The sequence below is a fragment of the Bubalus bubalis genome, chromosome 23, assembly GCF_019923935.1.
Source record: "Bubalus bubalis isolate 160015118507 breed Murrah chromosome 23, NDDB_SH_1, whole genome shotgun sequence".
NCBI lineage: Eukaryota > Metazoa > Chordata > Mammalia > Artiodactyla > Bovidae > Bubalus > Bubalus bubalis.
In genome coordinates, this window is record NC_059179.1 from 50845352 (window position 1) to 50866157 (window position 20806).

Genomic DNA, 20806 nt, shown 5'->3' on the forward strand with positions numbered 1-20806 from the left:
ACTGACACCCACATGCTGTGCAGCACAGCAAAAACAATTACCAAAAAAAAGGAAGAATGAGGATGAAGTATATTTTTACTGAGGGTACAATTCTTGTTTTTTTTTTTTTTTTTTAAAGCACATTTACTCCTTTATTCCATTGTTTTATGGCTTCTGCTGTTCTGATGAGAAGTTGGTCAGTTGTCTAACTATCCTTCCTTCGAACAGAAGCTTTTTTCCTCTGGCAGATTTTATTATTTTCTCTTTGCTTCTTTTTTCCTCAAGTTTCATCATGATGAGTCTAGATTTTGACATACATTGACTCTTTGGATGGTTGTCTTTCATCAATTTCAGAGACTTCCCAGTCACATCTGCACAGATCTTGCGTCCGAGATTTTCCCTCCTTTTCCTCCTGAGACACCGTCTCCTCCTGTCTCTGCCCCTCTCACCTCTCTTGCATCCTGCCTTCTCTGCTCATTTCCGGGTCATCTTCTATCACCCATTCACTCCTGTGCCATCAGGTGTCTGTTGGGCTTAAAGTCCAGCTTTATACTTGTTTTTTTGAGAGTGCTCTCTGTTTTATTCAGGTTTGGGACCTCATGTCTCATTATTTTATACTCCATGCAGTTGTTTTCAAGGTTCTAACTTATTTCTTTAAAAAAAGCAAAAATAGAACCGTGGACTTCCCTGGCGGTCCAGTGGTTAGAACTCAGCGCTCTCACTGCCATGGGCTGGGTTTAGTCCCTGGTCAGGGAACTGAGATCCTGCATGATGGGGCCAAAAAAAAAAAGAAAACGAGACTTTAGTGGGGGGCAGGGTGTCTGGGGACTCTGCTCTGCTCAGTTGTGCTGTGAACCCAAAGCTGCTCCAAAAATTGAAATCTATTTAACACACAGAAAGAGCTGGTGCTCTGTAATCAGAGTTGTTAATTCTGGGTCTGAAGGCGGTGCGGGCCTCTTGCTCACCTGCCCCTGGCTTCCCTGGAGTCGCGAACTGTGCGTTCGTCACTGTCCCTGAGGTCTCAGGCCAGCAGGCCCTTCTCAGAGGGACCGCTTGCCCGCCGGGACACCCTTGCCCGCTGGTCACACGTCATGCGAGGCCTCTGGTGTCCGGGGCCCTCAGGGCTGGGCGTCCTGCTGCAGCTGCTGCTTCGTCCACAGCAGACCCTCTGAGCCCCGTGGTCTGGGATGCGGGGCAATGGGGGTGAGCACGGTTATCGAGGGGCCCCTGATGGTTGCCCCCGACGGTTAGCCCTTTGGCCCTCTCTTAGCCCTGGGAAGGTATCCAGGGAGACCCCACCCCCTGGGCCTGGAGCAGGTCCATTCTCCTTCTCCTCCCAGAAGCTGTTGGCTGTAGGTGAAAGCTGCCTTGGTCTTTCCATAATGGGTTGTCTCTCTGTCCAGACGGGCCCTGGAATTTGGCCTCTCAGGATCGTTGTTGACTCTAGATGGGAAGTGAGTAAATTCTCACCTAACCAGCCCACCATTACCTGGAAAAGGTTCGGACACTGTCTTTTGCCCCTGTGGAGTGTTGCAGAGTTTGGAGATGATGGTTTCTGTCCAGGATGGAGCCATAAATAGAAAGCTGGCTGTGGAGTGGGGCTCAAGCTTGAGGTCACGTTGTCATGGCTTCAAGGCCACACTTGAAACGATGTTGGGTGGACCAGGAGCCCGCACCCTTGGAAGGGAGTGTGGTGTGTGCACCCCGAAACAGCTGCTCACCCCAGCGCCAGTGCTGCGTTGGCCACGGCTTGGAGAGACCAGCAGGGCTTCTGGGGAGAGTCCAGCTAATGTGAGGGGCGTGCCTGGGAGGGGCCGTCCACCAAGAGCTTCGGAAAGGCGGGTGGCTGTGTGAGAGCCATCAGGGAGCTTTCCCATGCAGACAAGCTCAGCGAGCAGCTTCTGGGTTAATGTTTCTGTTGCCTTTCATCCCACAGGCACAGACCAACCAGGAGGCCAGGCCAGAGCTTAGGGTGCTGGCGGACACAGGGGAGAGCTGTCGGGCTGACTGGGCGGGCAGGCGGGCCGTGGACGAGTCCAGACAGAGCCACTGCGGGGCCGACGTGCAAAGCCAGGTGTGAGTCAGGGACCAGCGGCACTGACTGCAGCATCTGCTTGGGTGGGGTCAGCTCGCCCCTGGGCGTGGTCGGGGAGTGAGGTTGGGAAGAGGTGGGAGAACTCAGCACCACGGACAGCACCCTCTCCCTGGCTCCAAACCAGGCCCCCCAGAGCCCTGCACCCCCACCTTCACTGAGGACGCAGGCAAGCCCTCCACCTGGGTTGCAGGGCATCGGCTGCTTGGGGCCACCTTGAGGCAGACTCCTTGGGACCGCGGCTGTCTACTTTGCCTGTTCTTCCTCCTGGAGCCAGAGCGGCAGGTGGGAAGGGCAGACTTCCCTGGGAGGTAGCCGCACGTTCTTGCTCCACCGGGAGTGCTGTGCCTGTGAGCACGTCCCCAGGATGCCGTGGGGAGGAAACAGCCACTCGCACATGTGGGTGACTCGTCTTGAGAAGTGCTGCTTAGAGCAGTTGGCTTGAGAAATGGCTTGAATCAATTAAAATCCAACATCTTTTTTTTTCCTGGCAACATTTGGGAGGAGATTAAAGCAAAGCTTTGCCAAGAAGCCCGCAGGCCGCGATGAAGTCAGGTTTGGAAGGAGACGGAAGGACGTGCCGGCACACCTGCTGTCAGCAAGCTGGCGCACCGCTGGTGGGTCCCAGCCCTGCGAACCGGCCGCCTGAGTTTAATTAATGCCTGCTCCGGCTTCACTGTCTCTCTTTTTTAAAAAAAATTCCATCTGCACTTGGGACCCTGGTCAGCAGGGGGAAACGAGCTGCTTCCTGGTTCTCTGCCCACCAGGTCTGCCCACACTCTCGTTCCATGTAGTAAGGGAGAGGAGGGCCTTTTAAAAAGACCTTGAAGGAACAGAGGGACTCTTTTCTAAAAGCAGCAGATAAAGTCAGAAATTAAAGTCTGGGGCTCCCCAGAAGGCTGAGTGGTAAATCCGCCTGCCAATGCAGGAGACACAGGTTCGATCTCTGGTCCGTGAAGATCCCACATGCCATGGGGCAGCTAAGCCTGTGCGCCATGACTGTTGAGTTTTTGCTCTAAAGCCCAGGAACCGCAACTACTGAGCCCACGAGCTGCAGCCACTGAAGCCTGAGCTCCCGAGGCCCGTGCTCCACAAGAGCGGCCTGCACACCCCAGCTGGAGGGAACCCTGCTCACCCCGGCTGGAGGGAACCCCGCTCACCCCAACTGGAGGGAACCCCGCTCACCCTGACTGGAGGGAACCCCGCTCACCCTGGCTGGAGGGAACCCCGCTCACCCCAGCTGGAGGGAACCCCGCTCACCCCGGCTGGAGGGAACCCCGCTCACCCTGACTGGAGGGAACCCCGCTCACCCCGACTAGATGGTAACCCCGCTCACGCCATTAAAGGGTAACCCGACTCACCCCGACTGGAGGTAACCCCGCTCACCCCGACTGGAGGGGAACCCCGCTCACCCCGGCTGGAGGTAACCCTGCTCACCCCAATTAGAGGGTAACCCCGCTCACCCCGGCTGGAGGGAACCCCGCTCACCCCGATTAGAGGGTAACCCCGCTCACCCCGGCTGGAGGGAACCCCACTCACCCCGACTGGAGGGGAACCCCGCTCACCCCAACTGGAGGTAACTCCGCTCACCCCGATTAGAAGGTAACCCCGCTCACCCCGACTACAGCGTAACCCTGCTCACCCTGACTAGAGAGTAACCCCGCTCATCCTGGCTGGAGGAAACCCTGCTCACCCCGACTAGAGGGTAGCCCCGCTCACCCCGATTAAAGGGTAACCCCACTCACCCCGATTAAAGGGTAACCCCACTCACCCCGACTGGAGGTAACCCCGCTCACCCCGATTAAAGGGTAACCCCGCTCACCCTGATTGGAGGTAATCCCCAGCCACCCAAACTAGAGGGTAACCCCGCTCACCCCGATTAAAGGGTAACCCCACTCACCCTGATTGGAGGTAATCCCCAGCCACCCAAACTAGAGGGTAACCCTGCTCACCCCAACTGGAGGTAACCCCCAGTCACCCCAACTAGAGGGTAACCCCCAGTCACCCCAACTAGAGGGTAACCCCACTCACCCCAATTAGAGGGTAATTCCGCTCACCCCGATTAAAGGGTAACCCCACTCACCCCGACTGGAGGTAACCCCCAGTCACCCCAACTAGAGGGTAACCCCGCTCACCCCAACTAGAGAAAAGCCTGCACAGCAAGGAAGACCCAGCATGGTCTAATTAAATAAATCAATACAATTCTATATATCTATTAAAACAAAAGAAATGAGAGTCTGCTGGTGGGTCTTCACCAGGAGCCACTCCTGACCTGCCCGCTTCCTCTGCCATGTGTCTCCCAGAGGACCGACCTCGTGACGGACGCCCACGGCTGGACTAGAGCCCACTCTCGGATCCCCGGGCTGATCCCTGCTGCTCGCCAGCGCAAGAGCGGATGTTCCAGGTCGAAACCAGCTGACTCCAAGGGTTTTGCTGCAAGGCAGTTCCTGTAGGTGAACATGCTCCGAATTGGGGGAAGTCCTTCCACACAGTGTGTGTCCCCCCTGGGCCTCGGCCCCTGAGCCGGGACCCCCAGACCGTGTGCAACCAGGAGCTAGTGGGGGGCACCCAAGAGGGCACCACGGTTTCATGGAGCTTCCGCCCCAGAGGAGACACCGGTTGAGCCTGGCAGGTGTGGAGGGGGCGCTGCTGGAGGGGCCCACAGGCAGGAGCACTATCCAGTGACCTATTTCCATGCCTCCTTTGGGACACCATCTCCACTGAACTTTGCGTGAAACTATGGATGCTTCTGAACTGTGGTGTTGGAAAAGACTCTTGAGAGTCCCTTGGACTGCAAGGAGATCCAACCAGTCCATTCTAAAGGAAATCAGTCCTGAGTGTTCATTGGAAGGATTGATGCTAAAGCTGAAACTCCAATACTTTGGCCACCTCATGCAAAGAGTTGACTCATTGGAAAAGACTCTGATGCTGGGAGGGATTGGGGGCAGGAAGAGAAGCGGACGACAGAGGATAAGATGGTTGGATGGCATCACCAACTCAATGGACATGAGTTTGAATGAACTCTGGGAGTTGGTGATGGACAGGGAGGCCTGGCATACTGCAATTCATGGGGTCACAAAGAGTCGGACACGACTGAGCAACTGAACTGAACTGTGGGTCTTCAGCAGAGCTGCCCACAGACAGAAGGTTTTCCCAGACTGAGTTGGGGGTGGGTGAGGAGACAGGTGATGGCAGGATGGACAAGGCCCTTCCATGCCCAAGGACCTCTCCACAGGTGTGACCAGGTAGTTCAGTGGGATAAACATGCATCTTAGCATTGAGATGGTCGGTACAGTTTTCTGCAGTGTTCTTTGGCATCTATGGAGAGGGAACAGCAAGGAGATCCAACCAGTCCATCCTAAAGGAAATCAGTCCTGACTATTCATTGGAAGGACTGATGCTGAAACGGAGACTCCAGTATTTTGGCCACCTGATGCAAAGAATGGACTCATTTGAAAAGACCCTGATGTTAGGAAAGATTGAAGGCAGGAGGAGAAGGGGACGACAGAGGATGAGATGGTTGGATGGCATCAGCAACTCAATGGACATGAGTTTGAGTAACTCCGGGAGTTGGTGATGGACAGGGAAGCCTGGCGTGCTGCAGTTCATGGGGTCGTGAAGAGTCAGATATGACTGAGCTACTGAAGTGCACTGAGGGGATGCCTCACGCATCAGTGTGTCCTGTATTTTCTTGGCACTAGGTTTCAGTCTATGACCATCTTCTCAGGGTCTGGATGTGGGGTTCATGATTTGGGATGTAGTCTGTGGAGCAGGAACCCCTTTCCTGCCAATGGGGTTCAGGGGTGCCTGGGGAACAGCCATCCTGGGGCACCGGCATGGCTGCGGGGGTCCCCCTTCCCTGCCCTGTGCGTGCAGACTCCAGGGGACTTTGCAGCGTTTGCTGGGGTCGCTTTCCCCCCAGCGCTCGTGTGTCTTCCCTACCTGCTTCCCCGCTTGGCCGGCTGTGGGGCCGGGGGCTGGGCACCCACAGCGGGAACAAGGGCAGCTGTGTCCTGTGTTTTTAACCCCATGACAGAGGCGTCTGTCCAGTCCCAGCCTGGGACAGCGTCCGCCTCACTGGCCCAGCGTGAATGCGCCTATTCTCCGCTGTGGCTTCAGATGAAACGAGCCAATTAGCGCTCGGCACAGTGGACTGTGTCCTCGACAGACAGGCGCGGGGAGGGGGGCGCCCAGGGATGCCCCAGCAGGAGGACCACGCTCCAGCCGCTCCCAGGCCAGGTAGGGGCTCAGCCAGCTATGTGCTAAACCCCTGCGTGTAAGCTGCACCCACCCTTCCCTGGGTAACTGACTGCAGGGCCTTGGGGCTGCCTGATGGGGAGTGTGGGCTTCGGACCCTCGTGAGAGTGGCAGGCAGGGGGCGTGGCCTGCCCAGCTGCAGACCAGGAGTGACTCAAGGTGCAGGGCTGCCCCCCCCGGTGAGGGACCTGCTTGGCAGCTGTGGGTGGAAACGGAAAATGGGGGCCTAGGAATTAGCTTCTTTCTCTCTTTTCATTATTATTTTTACATATAACCGTGTTTTATTTCCAAATTATAAGATTACGAGAGCAAGTTGGTTTTGTTTTTAATTGGAGGGGAATTGCTTTACGATGTTGCGTTAGTTTCTGTAGAGAGGTGTGAGTCAGCTGCACCTATACTCATGTCTCCTCCCCACTGAGCCTCCCTCCCTCCCACCTGCTCTCTCTCTCTCTTTTTAATTTGGCTGCGTGGCATGTGGGATCTTCGATCCCCAACCAGGGATTGAACCTGCCATCCCTGCATTGGGAGCGGGAGTCTTAACCACTGGACCCACAGGGGCTCGTTTCTGATGCTGTGGCTGACAGGGACTCTGGAGCTAGTTGAGGTGCATGGCTGTGTTACCTGCACGGGGGCACAGGTGTGCCAGGGCCCCAGGCATGTGGTGTGTACGGCCTCGGGAGGGCAGAGGGCGCGAGGCTGAGTTCCCTCTGTTTCCCTGAGGGAGCGCCCCACACACACCCAGGAGGTGAAGCTCAGAGATGCGGGACCCACCAGGTAGAGCCACGGAGGTGCTTCCGAGACCCTGCGGCACGCAGTGGGCGCGGGATGCCCTGTGGATGCAAGTGTGGGAAGGGGAACAGGATCGCATGAGAAGCTGTGGGGCGGGACGCGGGCTGCTGGGAGGTCGCAGTTGGTCCTGACGAGAGGCCCACTCGGAAGCAGAGCTCTGGCCTGGATTCCGCCACAACCAGCTGCCTGGCCAGCTCGGGGGCCCCTCTGTGGCTCCGTATTCACAGGCCGGTGTCCTCGGTCTCAGGGTGCTCTTCCCCCTGGCTCCTGGGGTGGGAAAGGTTCAGGTCCACACTCCTGAGTGACCGCTCTCTCCTGCCTGATCCTGAGGACTTGCTCAGCCACCAATGAAAAGGCCTTGGCTTCTGTCTCGCGCGGGCTTCAGCAGCAGTGCCCTGGCTAGAACACAGAACACGCTTCCATTTTGCTGACCCTCCCTGTGGGCGGGAGGAGAGCCCTTCCTCCCCAAGAGCTTTCTTCCGGAAGCATCTGGTGCCGTCAGGCCCAGGGGACACAGAGATCAGTTTCCAGGAGCAGGCCGGGTGGTGGCCTGGGTGACGCGTCCGTGCGGGCTCACCCTGGGCCCGTGGGGCGGGGTGTCCCATCTCCAGCCTGAGCTGAGATCGACTGAGTCTCTCTCCTTCTAGGGAGGGAGGTTTACTGAGGATGAAAGTGTGAATGGTCCCTCGTGCACACAAGGATGGACTCTGAAAACTCCAGCATTCACGTATTTCTAAATAAAGACGGCATTGTACGTGGCCACACGTGGACGATCAAGCCGTCCTGGGAAGGAGGGCCAGAGGCTCTGGCCTCTGTGTCTGTCCCTCCCCAGCCTGGAGGGCAGCTCTGCAGACCATCTGACCTCGGGGATGGCACTGGAGCTGCCAGGCTTCAGAGAGCTGCAAGAGTAGCCTCAGGATGTACATGGTGGCCACCAGCAGAGGCAGGTGGGCTCTTGGAGCTGCGGCTCAGAGTAGGGGGCCAGGCTACGGTCCCCAGGCTCCACCCCTGCCCACCCACCTGCCTCTCCTGCCAGGCTCACCCACCCGGCTCAGCTCCCAGGAGAAATCTGACCTCACCCCAGAGCCAGAGGGAAGCGGACATTTTAAAAGCGTTGTGTGTTGGGGCAGGGCTGCTGCTTGAGATAAATGGAGCTGCTGGCAAGGCAGCCAGTGAGGGAGACTCTGCTTCTTCCACGCCCTTGAACGTGGGATGGAAGCAACCAGAATTCTCCCGGCTCATTTTACAGGGGAGGGTGAAGAGAAAGAAAGGGAGAGAGAGAGCAGCCAGTCTCAGTCGACCTGGGAGCCAGGAGAGGAAATTTCACTTGCCCCCTCTGCCCCTCCCCCTACCCTGCTGGGAGCCCAGGACTGCAGCTGATGCTGGTGGGGAGAGGGGCTGCTTTCCCAGGGCAGGGAGCTGCATCTTCATGGGAAAGCAGAGAGCAGGCAAAACGTAGCTGGATGGACTGGGCCTCGCACAACACTCAGACCCTTCCTGAGCGTGGACTGAAGGACCCAGTGGCCCCGTGAGATGACCCGGACCTTGTGAGTCTGCTCCCTCCTGTAGGGAAACATCTCAGGAGACCCTGAGGAGCCCAGTCCGTGCCTCGCCCTAGTTTGAGGCTTGGAATGATGTGACTCCAGCTCCCAGTCAGGAGGAATGGGAAGATGGGTCCCGGCAGGTGACCCTGGAGTGGGTGAGCAGAAGCAGACACAGGCCGGCTCTGGAAGATCAGGGAGAAAGCAGTGTGATTGTTCTGACATACCCAGTAGAAGGGTTTGATAAAGTGCAGCACCCCGCTGCAAATTTAAAACCCGTCCACTTAGCAAATTTTGGAGTACAGATGCCCTGTTTCACCTGATAAAGGGAATCTTCCAAAATCCTTCAGCAAATGTGGTTTGCGATGACAGACCAGACATTGCTCCTCAAGAAAGAATGTGAGACAAAGATGCTAATGTCGTTACTTCTCCTCGACAGTGTGTGATGGTTCCCCCCAGCACAAGAACACAGGAGAAGTCACTTGGAAGTACGAAGATTGGAAAGGAAGAGACAGAACTGCCCTCCCGTGGAAACTAAAGGAATTTCAGTGAGTTGCTGGCACAAGGTGGATATAAAGAAATCCACAGTGTTCCTATCCACCCCTTCTCACTGGTGATGCATGGCAGGGATGGTAACACGCAAATGCCTCTCGTGGGGCAGCAGACATTTCCAACGCTTGGCATGAAGAGTAAGTGTGTCAAAAGTTGTGCAAAACCTTTCAGAGAAAATGACACCACAAAGACATTTTTAAAAGTTCTAAGTAAGTGGAGAACTGTACTATGTCCATGTAGAAGAAGAGTCAATGTCAAAGAGGTGTTAATTCTCTCTCGGTTAATCCATAAATTCAGTGTAATTTCAACCAAAATCCAACCAGGTTTTCGTTGCTCTGGACAAATTAACAAAGAGAAATAAATGGCCAAGAGAGGCCAAATTTGAAGAACAACAAGGCAGAGGAGAAGGGCTTCAGGGCAGAGATTAACCAAGAGGTCAGCACAAGGGAACAGGCCGCTGAGAGTCTGCGGACACAAGAGGCCAGAGTGGACCAGGCCGACCCATCAGAGCAGCAGTGGACGGTGTGCCCAGCGGGCTTCCCCGTGAGAAGCAAGTCGGTGAGATGTTCAGAAGGAAGCCTGGGAGGACGTCTTCATGCGTTAGGAAAGCATTTCTTCAGCAAGAAGCAAAAACATCGTGGGAAAAAGAGATACATTGGTTACATTACACCATCAACAAAGGATACTGACCAGAGTGTGTAATGGGCTCCCTCCAAGCAATGAAGGATGACCGACGCGGGAGAGACAAAGCGTGGAAGAAGGGTCAGATGACCACGATGCACAGACCTGGCCTGCGATCGGCTCGTCAAAGACAAGCTCATGTGTGTATTGGGGAAACGCAAGGCAGGGCAACGGTAAGCTCTCCTGCCAGCCCCGCAGAGTGGTCGTCAGCTCGGTGAGGCCCCGGAAGATGGTCATCTTACGTGGTCTGGGTGCTGCTCCAAGAGCGGTTCACACCCTCTCAGCTGTGAGTCAGGGGGCCTCCGCTCCCCCGGTCACCCCCTCCCACCCCTGCTAGAAGACTTCCGAGCAGGTGGGCCTCGGATGTGCACAAGGGTGTCCACAGTAGCACTTTCTGGAAGAACAGACTGTTTATTCTGCATTGAGGGGTGGGGTGGGGATGAGTATGTGATATGCTTTATTCCTACATGGCGGATTCAGTGAAAACAAATGAAGACTCACAAGCCCCAGTGTGTATAAGCCTGGAGGAAGTTACATTGATTGAAAGGAAGAAAATTGCAAAAGGATGCTAGCCATGTGACACCATTTCTGTTTTCCACAACACGAGCAGCAGTGACTGCGGATGCGCACTCGCGTCGGGGGAGGGGGCGGGGCCCCGGAGCAGGCGGCTGGGCGGCCAGGGCTGCAGCAGATGCAGTGGGCTCGGGGGGGGGGGGGGTTGCTGGCAGACGAGCTGGCTCTGAACGTGACGGGCAGTGGGACAGAGGTGCTGGCAGGAGGAGGGGCATCTGGAGCTCAGACGGCACGGCAGGGCCCAGATTGGGAAGAATCTGAAGCAGCCCAGCGCTCCCACGGAGCAGGCAGCGCAGGCCTGGGGAGGAAATGTGGAAGCCGGGTGGGCAGCCGGCGGTCAGGCCCTCGGGCCTCAGGTTTGCTGGGTGCTGCGTGGCCTCAGGTCTTACTCAGAGGAGCTGGACTCTGCGCCCTGCGGCCACTCGGCCCCTCTGTGCTCCCCTCACGTTCTGTCCTGAATGCTCAGCCGTAGTTTCCGGAATCTCCAAGAGCCCGGGTTGAAGCCAGCAACCAAAGTTCAGCTCCTCAAGGAAGGACGGTCATTTTCTTATTCGTGTGTTCCTTTACTTTCCAAATTCACTATAATTAGCACATTTTACTTTCAGGATTAGAAAAACAGGTGCTGTTTAAATAAAGCTCTCTTGACGTTTCATAAATTCATTGGTCCTCAGTAACGCCCTCCTTACCCCTCAGTCAGCGTGGGGTCTTCGGGGAGGACCTTGTTCCCGCACCCTGAGTTCGGGAGGAGAACTGTGGGCAGGGGACGAATTTGCTGCATGACATAAAGCACGTGTATAGCTGTGTTTGAAAATGAAAGTCAATATTTTCTGAATCCAAAAATAAACATATATTCACTGTTAAAAGTTACATACAATTTGGGAAGATGCAATCCAAAAAGTGAGCTCCCCTGAGATCAGCTCCCCTGACCCTCTAGAGAGACATTTCATGCTTTGGTGTGTGCACTTTCAGACTTTTTATTTTTCTATGACTTCAACACACACGAATATATATATATGCACACATTTCCCCCATGTTTTTATTGTGTTAAAATGCATATAATATTAATTTTACCATCTTAACCACTTCATTTATTTTCTGGCCACACCACGTGGCTTGTAGGATCTTAGTTTCCGGACCAGGGATCAGACCCCAGCAATGAAAGCACCACGTCCTAACCACTGGGCCACCAGGGAAGTGCACAGCTCAGTGGTATTAAACACGCCCTCGTTGTGCAAGTCACCACCCTCACCTGCATGACCCTTTGCATCTCTCAAAATGAAAGCCACTCCCACGAAACAGTGGCTCCTCCCCCGTCTCCTCCCAGCCCCTGGAGACCCATGGACTTGCTCTCTGAGCCTGACTGCTTTTAGGGACCTCATATGAGTGAGATTCTGCGACATGTCCTGTTGGGTTTGGATGGTCTCACTTAGCATCATGTGCTCAAGGTTCATCCACGCTGTAGCATACTGCAGCATTTCCTTCCTTTTGAAGGTGGAATAACATTCAGTTGTGTGTACACATCACCCTTTGCTAATGCATTCATCCGTCTGGGGGCATTTCCACCTTTTCGCTCTTGTGAATTTTGCTGCTCTGAACACAGAGACACAATATCTCAAGACCCCGCATTCAGTTCATTTGGGTATATACCTAGAAGTGTAATTGCTGGATCACATGGTAATTCTATTTCTTTGAGGAACCATCATACTGTGTTCTGGCTGCTGAGTCGTTTTACATTTCTGCCATGAGTGCTCAGGGGTTCTAGTTTCCCTACATCCTTGCCAGCACTTGTTCATTGCTTTATTTTTTTTTTTCAGTACTATCCGTCCTTATGGATGTGGGGTGATATCTTGGGTTTTGCTGATAGCTCAGTTGGTTAAGAATCCGCCTGCAAAGCAGGATAACCCAGTTCGACTCCTGGGTCAGGAAGATCCGCTGGACAAAGGATAGGCTACCCACTCCAGTATTTTTGGCCTTCCCTTGTGCCTCAGCTGGTAAATAATCCGCCTGCATCGGGAGACCGGGGTTCAATCCCTGGGTTGGGAAGATCCCCTGGAGAAATAAAGGCTACTCAGTCTAGTATTCTGACCTGGAGAATTCCCTGGACTGTGTTAGCCCAAGAGGTCACAAAGAGTCAGACGCGACTGAGCAGCTTTCCCTTTCCCTGACAAGCAGTGACGCTGAGCATCCTTTCACAGGCTTATTGGGTGTTTGTCCACCTTTAGAGAAATGCAAGCCCTTTCCCATTCTTTCTTAATTTTTTTATTTTTAATTTTTTCATCTTTTAAATTATTAAAGTATAATAATACATTTACAGGAGACTTTGAAAATACAGAACAAAGTTACATATAGTTCCACTGTATATTACAATTTTTTAAGTAGATAAACTATGATTTTCAGTCAGAGTTTCAATATCAAACTCTCAAAAATTAATAGAATAAATAGACAGAAAAGTAGAGGGATATAATACAGCTGACAAGCACTATGAACCAGTTCAACACAATTAAGACTTATACAATTTTCACACAACAGCAGGGTACAAATTCTATTCAAGTTCCCATAGACTATAAACCTTTGTCCATTTTTCAGTCTGGCTATTTTTTTGTTGTTGAGTTTTAGGAGTTCTCTATGTAGTCTAGATACTAATCTTTCATCAGATACATGATTTGCAAATATGTTCTTCCATTCTGGGGTTTCCTTTTTACTCTGTGGATAGTGTGATTTGATGCACAAAATTCTAAAAAATGTTCATGAGGGTCCAATTTGTCTACTTTTCCTTCTGTTACCTGATAGCCGAGAAATCACTTTTAGGTCCAACATTGTGAAGCTTTGTGTCCTGTATTTTCTTCTAAAGGTTGTATTGTTTCAGATCTTACGTTTAGGTCCTTCCTTCGTTTTGAGTTGATCTTTGCATATGGTGTGAGGTGAGGTCCAGCTTCATCCTCTCCCACGTGGATACTCGGTTTTTCCCGGCACCGCTTGTTGGAAAGACTGTCCTCTCTCCCATGGATGGTGCTGGCACCCTTGTCAAAAGTGGTTTGAACATGTGTTCGAGCTCTCTGTCCTGTTTCTGGGCTCTCTGTTCTATTCCATTGTTGTATGTGTCTCTCTTTAATGCACATGCTTATTTTTAAAAACAGAAGCATGATCATACTGTATACACTTTTCACAGCCGGCTTTTAACACACTTAGCAGCGTGTTGTTTCAGTGCAGAGCCTCAAGCCGTGCTGCGTGGCGCCGCCGCATCGTGGCCCATGTCCATCCGTGATTCATGTAAATCACCTGTCGTTGGACTTTCAGGAAGATCCGCTGGAGGAGGAAATGGCACCCACTCCAGTATTCTTGCCTAGAGAATTCCATGGACAGAGGAGGCTGGCGGGCTACAGTCCACAGGGTCACAAAGAGTCAGATACAACTCAGCGACTGGGCACAGACATTCAGGAGGCTTCCGTTGAGGTTTCTCTGGTGTGTTACGGGCAACGTTGTCATAATCATCCCTAATTGTGTTCTATTTAAAGTGCCTGGCACCAGCTAAGTTCTGTGAAAGTATTTGTTAAATAAAATCTGTACAAGCACCATTATCATTTCCTCAGGATGTATTCTTCGAAGTCCCATTTCCCAGTTAAAGCACGTGTGGTCTGCCTCCCACCTGGATGGACGCTGCCCTGAGCTGGGCCTGAGCAGACCCCACAGAGTGGGCGATCCTGTGTCCAGACCCCGTGTGCCCCTCAGCAGGCGTGGGGTCTGGATCTTGGCCCCCAGGGCCGCCCTCCTCTCTCCACGCCCACCTTGGATCATGGCCCCAGCACTTGCCAGCGGGGTGACCTGGGCAAATTACCTGAGTTCTTGGTGCCTTGGTTTCCCACCTGGACTCCAGAGTGGCTGCAGGGTCTTTCCTGCAGGGCAGGGTGTGAGGCCCCCGGCAGCCCAGTCCTGTCTCCTTGATCAGTCAGAGCAGCTGGACTCCGAGTGCCCTGAAGCTCGGACAGCCCTGAGGCCCTGCCTGTCCTAGAGCACCACCTTGCTTCCGTCGGGTTCCTGACGGAACGCGGCCAGGCTGAGAGAGGGCAAGCCCGCGTGCTCATCTGTTGCACGGGTGGACCTGGCTGCATTGGACTCATCTGTGTTTTCATTCTGCAGAGCTTAACGGATCCTAATCCCTCCTATCACCTCACCATGAGCACCCTCAAGCTGGAAGTTCATTCATATAGTGTTGTTATTGTTTGGTTGCTAAGTTGTGTCCAACTCTCGTGACCCCACGGACTGCAGTCTTCCAGGCTCCTCTGTCTGTGGGATTTCCCCGGCAAGAATACTGGAGTGGGTGCCATTTCCTTCTCCATTCATGTTACTGACCTTCCAGCTGCATGGAATCTAGGGGGGTTTCTCTAAAGGTAAGGGGGCGGGCGCTGTCCCGGAGCGCTGGACGCGGAGGGGAGCACTGTGGCAGGAGCTGTCCAGTGTCACCGTCTGTTCCCGGGAGGATGTGGCCAGACCTGCCGAGTCTAGGGTTCCGGCTGCGTGAACACAGAGAAGCCGCCGGCGGGGAGGCCAGGCAGCGCTTGCCCACCGCCTCCTCCCCGCAGCCTCTGAATGGAGCGCCGTTTGCCTGTAGCACCTCCGAGCTGCTCCGGAGAGCTCGCGATCCTGCTTGGAAACGACAGGAGCTGGTCCCTCCCCCTGGATGTAGTCAGCGTGGTAAATTCCATCTGAAAAGAGGAGCCGCGTTTTGCTGAGTCACAGAACCCGGGGAGCTGATTGCACAGGCGGCAGAGAGCGTCCCGGGGTCAGAGGAAGGCGGAGGAGAGGCCGCAGACCGGAGGGGCTCGGGTGTAAGTGCTTCGCTTTGAGCCCTGCGGGGGCTTTGCGTGTTCAGGTGGGGCTGAGGGCTTTCTGCACGGGTTTCCCGTGTGGGCTGGCTCCTGTGTTCAGCGTGCACACGGATGTAGCTGGAAAGTTCCCGGGGTTGGGGAGGGGGGGGCGGCGGCAGGGGCCACATAGTCGTCTTACGTGTGCAAAGGGCATCACAGAGGACGAGGGCCCCACCCGCCCTCTGCTCCTGCGGCATCTGGGGGAGGGCTGGGCCTGGGGAGCAGGCTGGCGGATCCCTGCTCGAAGCCGAAGCCGGAGCGGTCTCCGGGCAGCCATGGGGGTGGGGGTGGGGTGGGGGGCTGTGCGTCTCCATGCTGGGTGTGGCGAGCACCCGGCTCCCTCCTCCTGGGGGTGGGGTGGTCTGAGGCGGGGCTCCTGGGCCAGGTTTTGTTTTTTGTTTTTGTTTTTTTTTTTAATAACAGGCATGTTTATGGCTCCCTCCTTGCCATCTGTCTGCCCTGTGGAGGGATGGGGTCTTCTCTTTAAAACTTAATCAAGAATCACAGTCTATCCATCGACATCCTTTCTCCTGCAAGGGACTCAACGTGTTTGGGGCCGACAGCAGCTTATTACCTGATTTCCAGCACTTTTCCTAGAAAGAAGCGGGTGTTGTTGAGCGTGCCTCGGTCTCCCCAGTGCAGAGAACGTCAGCAGTTGAGTGGAGCTGGTCGGGCTCAGTGGAAAGACCGTCACAGGCCAAACATAAATGATTCTGACACGTGTTGGATTGTGAGTGGGCTCGCTGTGAAGCTGTGTACTTGGACAGCAGCTGCAGACACTGCTGCCTTTGACTCTGCCGTTGGTGCAAAGCCCAGGTCTGAGCTGCAGTTTTGAGGATGCTCGTGGTGGCTCTGGGCCTTTGCCCGGCTGTTCTCAGTGCTCCCCGAGTTCCGGCGGGGAGTAGCACAGCAGAGAGTAAAGCCAGCCACAGTGAGACTTCAGTTCATCTTGACGGCACCACCGACCCGGGGTCAGCCTCTGAGCTGCCCTGGGGTTTCAGAAAGTCGGTAACATCTGCCTGGTAGAGGTCAAGGGCCACGTGGGCCGGCGCAGGCGTGTCCGAGCCGTCCATCCTCGGCTCTGGGAGTACTTGAGGGCTCGCTTATGAAATCCAAATGCCGCACACATCAGACTGGGTCCTGTTCCCATGCAGACAGTGCTGGGCAGACCCACCACCTGGAGACCTTGCCTGACAACATGGGACCATCGGCCGTGGCCCTGTGGCTGGGGAGCTGGTTGGGGGCAGGAGGGAGGGGACAGGATGAGCTCTGCATCAGCCCCATACCAGGGACCTGTGCCCTGAGACAAGCAGAGAGCCCACACATGCCCTCGCTGCTGATCGGACTGTGGGCTTCCATTCAGGGCAGTCCCACCCCTTGTGGGTTTTCACTGCTCTTTAGACTTCCCAGGTGATGCTGGTGGTAAAGGAGCCACCTGCCAATGCAGGAGACATTAGAGACTCGGGTTCAGTTCCTGGGTCCGGAAGATCCCCTGGAGGAGGGCATGGCAACCCACTCCAGTGTTCCTGCCTGGAGAATCCCATGGACTGAGGAGCCTGGTGGGCTACAGTCCCTGGGGTCGCGAGGAGTCAGACACAACTGAGTGACTGAGCACACAGCACTGTTCATTAGTTTCCAGATGATCAAGCCGGACATAGAGTAGGTGGTGATGTTAATTCTCCACTCAGACCCCAAAGTGGCCCTCTCCAGTAAGGGACTGAAAAGCCCGGACTCAGGTCACAGCGACGGGATGCCGCTGCTTAGAGGATGTCACCCTGTCTTCCTCCCTGAGCCTGGCGGGCGCGGTTCCTGGCTCAGAGGCACTGGCTGTGGTCCCCAGCCCATGACGAGCTGTGCTCCAGAGCCGGGGCCCAGGGCTGCCCTGCACCGCCCTCCCAAGGCCTGGGGTGCTGGGCTGGCGCTTGCTGTCCCTTTGACACCTCAGGAGGAGGCCACCTCTGGTGGTGCAGCTAACAGGTGGGGAGAGGGCCGTGGGGACCCACACCAGGGGCAGCAAGCAGGGGGTCGAGGACGGGGTCGAAGGCAGCCTGGCCTCAGAGTGGAGCCAGGCCCACGCCTGGGGAGGGAAGGCATTCCACGCTGGGGACTCTGTCCCAGGCAGCCTGGAGGCTGGGACTCGGCTGGAAGGTCCTGAAGGCTCGAGGCCAAGCGACCCTGTGGGTCCCAGGGACCCCGTGCTCCGCGGCTGGCGGCTCTGACATTGGAGCTGTACCCCTGCTCCCTTCTGGGTGAATGCGGCCCCCAGGTCAGGTGTCTCTGCCCTCTGCCAGGACTCTGCCGGCAGGTGCTGGGCTGGCCCAGTGTGGCTTTGGCTTCAAAGAGCTGCCTGGGTCTTCCTGCATGTGGAGAGCTCTGTGAGAGCCCAGCGGTGGTGGGGCTGAGGGGATGTGGCCTGGGAGGAGTCTGTGCAGCGCCCCAGAAGAATCTCCTGCAGGTGCCCCCACCATCCACTGCTGGAGGTCGCCCGAGCTCCCACGCCCTCTTGGGTTATGGGGTGGCTGGGAACAGGAAGGACCTCAGAACCCATCGTGTCCACCCTGAGGTCCCCCAGACTGACCTTTCTGTGGCTCCTACGTCTTTTGGAGATGGACTGTGTGCAGGAAGGGTTGCACTATTCCTAAAGCACCAAGGGGCGTTTGTCAGGGTCTCGCATGTTTAGTCTGAGGTTCGTCTGAGGGCAGGCCCAGCGTGGCAGCTGATACACACATCTCAGAGTTTTATTAAATAGCAAGCTTGACTGTGTCCTTCTCTGGTCTCAGGGTGGGACAGAGGCAAAACCCAAGGCTGGAAGGACCTTCCGAGGCGTTTAGCAGATGTGGGGCTGGGAAGCGAGGGTGGAGTCTGGGGGCTCTGCCGAGCCCATTGCTGCCGCTTCTCCACGCGGCAAGTGCTCCCTGAGACCCTCACACTCGGGTGTCCGTGGAGTCAGGCCCAGCGGGACTCGGGGGGGGGCGGTCCCCGCCCGTCTGACCCAGCTGCAAAGCCCAGAGTGGCTGAACCCTTGTGCATGCCCGCCGGCACCTGCGGGAGGCCCCGGCTCCATCACCCGCCGCTCCGTGGGGGCAGGCATGCAGTGCTGGCCCTCACCTGCGAGTCCCTGAGGAGAGGAGGCCCATGTCGTCTTAAGTACTTATTTGCCATCTGTTCACTCGCTTTGGTGAAAGTGAAAAGTGAAAGTGAAAGTCGCTCAGTCGTGTCTGACTCTTTGTGACACCATGGACAATACAGTCCATGGAATTCTCCAGGCCAGAATACTGGAGTGGGTAGCCTTTCCCATCTCCAGGGGATCTTTCCAACCCAGGGATTGAACCCAGGTCTCCTGCATTGCAGGTGGATTCTTTACCAGCTGAGCCACAAGGGAAGCCCAAGAATACTGGAGTGGGTAGCCTGTCCCTTCTCCAGGGGATCTTCCCAACCCAGGAATCCAGCCTGGGTCTCCTGCATTGGAGGTGGATTGTTTACCAACGGAGCTTTCAGGGAAGCAGTTTGGTGACAGATGTTTAAAATATTTTGCTAGTTTTTAAATTGGATTAGTTGTCTTCTTCTTCTTAATGAATTTTGAGACATAAAATATATATATATATATATTCTGGAAACAAGACTTTTATCAGATGTGTATTTTGTAAATATGTTCTTCCAGCCTTGGCTTGTCTTCATTTTCTTAACCATACCTTTCAAAGGCAAATTTTAAATTTTTATGAAGTCTAATTTTTCAACATTTTCTTATATGATATTTGTGCCTTTTTTTTTTTTTTTTTTGCTAAGAATGTTTTTTTCTAATCCAAGATCCTGGAAATTTTTATCTATTTTCATCTGGAAATTGTATAGTTTTAGTTTCACATTAGTTCCATGATTTATTTCTACTAGATTTCCAAACATGAACTTAGCTGTGGGGTTGTGGTTTTTCTTTTTTTTTTCTTTTCCTTTTTTGTTTGTTTTGGCATATAGATGCATAACTGTTACAGCACCATTTGTTCAAAAGACTGTCTTTTCTCCACTGAATATTCTTGTGCCTTTTGTCAAATATTAATTGGCCAGATACTACAAGGGGCTCTTTTTTGCTTCTGCTTCACTAATCTGTGCGTCTTTGCATCATGCATTACTCATACATTACATCATTTCATATTATATGTGTACATATGTATGTATAGGGGGCCTCCCAGGTGGCTCTAAGGGTAAAGAACCTGCCTGCCAATGCAGCAGACACAGGAGACTCGGGTTCGATCCCTGGGTCAGGAAGGTCCCCTGGAGGAGGGTGTGGTGACCCACTCCAGTGTTCTTGCCTGGAGAGTCCCATGCACAGAGGAGCCTTTCGGGCTACAGCACAAAGCGCTGCAAAGGACACAAGCAGCGCACAACGTACCCACATGTGTGACATCACATTATACACGCATTACCGCAGCTTTACCCACATGTGTGACATCACGTATTATACACGCATTACCGCAGCTTTACCCACATGTGTGACATCACACATTATACACGCATTACCGCAGCTTTACCCACATGTGTGACATCACGTTATACACGCATTACCGCAGCTTTACCCACATGTGTGACATCACACATTATACACGCATTACCGCAGCTTTACCCACATGTGTGACATCACATATTATACACGCATTACCGCAGCTTTACCCACATGTGTGACATCACATATTATACACGCATTACCGCAGCTTTACCCACATGTATGACATCACATATTATACACGCATTACCGCAGCTTTAACCTGGAAGTCCCGGTGATAATTTCCAACTCCAAATCTGTTATTTTCCAAAATTACCCGTTAGATTTTCCCAAACTGCAAATGTAGATCGTTTACTTTTTCCATATCTGTTTTAGAAACAGCGTTTTAGTGTTTACAAACAAAGTCCATTGGAATTTTGAGGTTGCGTTTGACGTCTATTTCAATTTGGGGGAAATTAACATCACAACAATATTAAGTTTTGTGATCCACAAACTAGAGTGTAGCTCTCCATTTAGATCTTTAACTTTCTCTCATGAATGTCTTGGGGCTTTAAGTGTACAAATATTGTAACTATTTCTTCTGATTCCTGAGTTTTCTGTCTGATAGTTGCAACAATGTAGCACCTCTGAATCTAGTTCTGATTGCTGTGTTTGTTGACAACGGATTGTTTTGCTTGCTTTTTTCTGAGTCTCATAATTTCTTGTTGAATGTCAGGCATTGTCTGTGGAAGAACAGTGGAGACTGAGGGAACGTATATGCCAGAAATGGGCACCTGTCTTTGTGGGTTAGTGTGTGGGTTTGAGGGACCCCGGCAGCAGGGAAGTGGGTCAGGGTGCATTACCCCCCAGCCATGCTGGCCTCGAGCTGCCGTGCAGCGTGGTGCCCAGGGCCAGGAGGGGTAGTTACTGTGTGTTCCTGCTCCGCCCTTGGTGTCTGACGCTGTGCCTACTGACATCTTGAAAGAGCCTCTCTCTGAAGCGG

General features: G+C 53.9%; 1 protein-coding gene across 26 annotated transcripts in view; it reads left to right on the plus strand.

The window, feature by feature from the left end:
• The window catches only part of JAKMIP3 (Janus kinase and microtubule interacting protein 3), a 93083-nt gene that overhangs the window by 8706 nt on the left and 63571 nt on the right, over window positions 1–20806 (plus strand). For 24 of the 26 annotated variants that reach the window (XM_044935510.2, XM_044935508.2, XM_044935509.2 and 21 more), the window contains exon 1: window positions 12493–15290. The exons of 1 other annotated variant lie outside the window; for it this stretch is intronic. The gene's annotated coding sequence lies outside the window, so the exon portion shown is untranslated. Of the gene's footprint in view, window positions 1–5591; window positions 6311–12492; window positions 15291–20806 lie in introns of those variants that run through there. One more of the 26 variants, XM_044935502.2, reaches the window with a different exon arrangement.